The following is a 3,900-nucleotide window of genomic DNA, read 5'->3' on the forward strand; positions in this document are numbered from 1 at the left end:
GTAGTAATAATGGGGGTGACTGGGGAGGATAGCGCTCACTGCATGTGTAGTAATAATGGGGGTGACTGGGGAGGATAGCGCTCACTGCATGTGTAGTAATAATGGGGGTGACTGGGGAGGATAGCGCTCACTGCATGTGTAGTAATAATGGAGGTGACTGGGGAGGATAGCCCTCACTGCATGTGTAGTAATAATGGGGGTGACTAGGGAGGATAGCGCTCACTGCATGTGTAGTAATAATGGGGGTGACTGGAGAGCATAGCGCTCACTGCATGTGTAGTAATAATGGAGGTGACTGGTGAGGATAGCGCTCACTGCATGTGTAGTAATAATGGGGGTGACTGGAGAGGATAGCGCTCACTGCATGTGTAGTAATAATGGGGGTGACTGGAGAGGATAGCGCTCACTGCATGTGTAGTAATAATGGGGGTGACTGGAGAGCATAGCGCTCACTGCATGTGTAGTAATAATGGAGGTGACTGGGGAGGATAGCGCTCACTGCATGTGTAGTAATAATGGAGGTGACAGGGGAGGATAGCGCTCACTGCATGTGTAGTAATAATGGGGGTGACTGGGGAGGATAGCCCTCACTGCATGTGTAGTAATAATGGAGGTGACTGGGGAGGATAGCCCTCACTGCATGTGTAGTAATAATGGGGGTGACTGGGGAGGATAGCCCTCACTGCATGTGTAGTAATAATGGAGGTGACAGGGGAGGATAGCGCTCACTGCATGTGTAGTAATAATGGGGGTGACTGGGGAGGATAGCCCTCACTGCATGTGTAGTAATAATGGAGGTGACTGGGGAGGATAGCCCTCACTGCATGTGTAGTAATAATGGGGGTGACTGGGGAGGATAGCCCTCACTGCATGTGTAGTAATAATGGAGGTGACAGGGGAGGATAGCGCTCACTGCATGTGTAGTAATAATGGAGGTGACAGGGGAGGATAGCGCTCACTGCATGTGTAGTAATAATGGGGGTGACTGGGGAGGATAGCCCTCACTGCATGTGTAGTAATAATGGAGGTGACTGGGGAGGATAGCCCTCACTGCATGTGTAGTAATAATGGGGGTGACTGGGGAGGATAGCCCTCACTGCATGTGTAGTAATAATGGGGGTGACTGGGGAGGATAGCGCTCACTGCATGTGTAGTAATAATGGGGGTGACTGGAGAGGATAGCGCTCACTGCATGTGTAGTAATAATGGGGGTGACTGGAGAGGATAGCGCTCACTGCATGTGTAGTAATAATGGGGGTGACTGGGGAGGATAGCCCTCACTGCATGTGTAGTAATAATGGGGGTGACTGGGGAGGATAGCCCTCACTGCATGTGTAGTAATAATGGGGGTGACTGGGGAGGATAGCGCTCACTGCATGTGTAGTAATAATGGGGGTGACTGGGGAGGATAGCGCTCACTGCATGTGTAGTAATAATGGGGGTGACTGGGGAGGATAGCGCTCACTGCATGTGTAGTAATAATGGGGGTGACTGGGGAGGATAGCGCTCACTGCATGTGTAGTAATAATAGGGGTGACTGGGGAGGATAGCGCTCACTGCATGTGTAGTAATAATAGGGGTGACTGGGGAGGATAGCCCTCACTGCATGTGTAGTAATAATGGGGGTGACTGGGGAGGATAGCCCTCACTGCATGTGTAGTAATAATGGGGGTGACTGGGGAGGATAGCGCTCACTGCATGTGTAGTAATAATGGGGGTGACTGGGGAGGATAGCGCTCACTGCATGTGTAGTAATAATGGGGGTTACTGGAGAGGATAGCGCTCACTGCATGTGTAGTAATAATGGGGGTGACTGGGGAGGATAGCGCTCACTGCATGTGTAGTAATAATAGGGGTGACTGGGGAGGATAGCGCTCACTGCATGTGTAGTAATAATAGGGGTGACTGGGGAGGATAGCGCTCACTGCATGTGTAGTAATAATGGGGGTGACTGGTGAGGATAGCGCTCACTGCATGTGTAGTAATAATGGGGGTGACTGGTGAGGATAGCGCTCACTGCATGTGTAGTAATAATGGAGGTGACTGGGGAGGATAGCCCTCACTGCATGTGTAGTAATAATGGGGGTGACTGGGGAGGATAGCCCTCACTGCATGTGTAGTAATAATGGGGGTGACTGGGGAGGATAGCGCTCACTGCATGTGTAGTAATAATGGGGGTTACTGGAGAGGATAGCGCTCACTGCATGTGTAGTAATAATGGGGGTTACTGGAGAGGATAGCCCTCACTGCATGTGTAGTAATAATGGGGGTGACTGGGGAGGATAGCGCTCATTGCATGTGTAGTAATAATGGAGGTGACAGGGGAGGATAGCGCTCACTGCATGTGTAGTAATAATGGAGGTGACTGGGGAGGATAGCGCTCACTGCATGTGTAGTAATAATGGGGGTGACTGGGGAGGATAGCGCTCACTGCATGTGTAGTAATAATGGAGGTGACTGGAGAGGATAGCGCTCATTGCATGTGTAGTAATAATGGAGGTGACAGGGGAGGATAGCCCTCACTGCATGTGTAGTAATAATGGGGGTGACTGGGGAGGATAGCGCTCACTGCATGTGTAGTAATAATGGGGGTGACTGGGGAGGATAGCGCTCACTGCATGTGTAGTAATAATAGGGGTGACTGGGGAGGATAGCGCTCACTGCATGTGTAGTAATAATAGGGGTGACTGGGGAGGATAGCCCTCACTGCATGTGTAGTAATAATGGGGGTGACTGGGGAGGATAGCGCTCACTGCATGTGTAGTAATAATAGGGGTGACTGGGGAGGATAGCCCTCACTGCATGTGTAGTAATAATGGGGGTGACTGGGGAGGATAGCGCTCACTGCATGTGTAGTAATAATGGAGGTGACTGGAGAGGATAGCGCTCATTGCATGTGTAGTAATAATGGAGGTGACAGGGGAGGATAGCCCTCACTGCATGTGTAGTAATAATGGGGGTGACTGGGGAGGATAGCGCTCACTGCATGTGTAGTAATAATGGGGGTGACTGGGGAGGATAGCGCTCACTGCATGTGTAGTAATAATAGGGGTGACTGGGGAGGATAGCGCTCACTGCATGTGTAGTAATAATAGGGGTGACTGGGGAGGATAGCCCTCACTGCATGTGTAGTAATAATGGGGGTGACTGGGGAGGATAGCGCTCACTGCATGTGTAGTAATAATAGGGGTGACTGGGGAGGATAGCCCTCACTGCATGTGTAGTAATAATGGGGGTGACTGGGGAGGATAGCGCTCACTGCATGTGTAGTAATAATGGAGGTGACTGGAGAGGATAGCGCTCATTGCATGTGTAGTAATAATGGAGGTGACAGGGGAGGATAGCCCTCACTGCATGTGTAGTAATAATGGGGGTGACTGGGGAGGATAGCGCTCACTGCATGTGTAGTAATAATGGGGGTGACTGGGGAGGATAGCGCTCACTGCATGTGTAGTAATAATAGGGGTGACTGGGGAGGATAGCGCTCACTGCATGTGTAGTAATAATAGGGGTGACTGGGGAGGATAGCCCTCACTGCATGTGTAGTAATAATGGGGGTGACTGGGGAGGATAGCGCTCACTGCATGTGTAGTAATAATGGAGGTGACTGGAGAGGATAGCGCTCATTGCATGTGTAGTAATAATGGGGTGACAGGGGAGGATAGCGCTCACTGCATGTGTAGTAATAATGGAGGTGACAGGGGAGGATAGCGCTCACTGCATGTGTAGTAATAATGGGGGTGACTGGAGAGGATAGCCTTTCCCTTCCTTAACCAGAAGACAAAACCCGAGATGGGGGACATAGGTTTATTATTATTATAAGGGCCGGTTTGGGGGGGGGGGGGGAGATGCTGCACACGGGGTGATGTCATGCAGGGGCGTGGATGACATCATCAGAAT

This window comes from Engystomops pustulosus, unplaced genomic scaffold (genome assembly GCF_040894005.1).
Source record: "Engystomops pustulosus unplaced genomic scaffold, aEngPut4.maternal MAT_SCAFFOLD_89, whole genome shotgun sequence".
Lineage (NCBI taxonomy): Eukaryota > Metazoa > Chordata > Amphibia > Anura > Leptodactylidae > Engystomops > Engystomops pustulosus.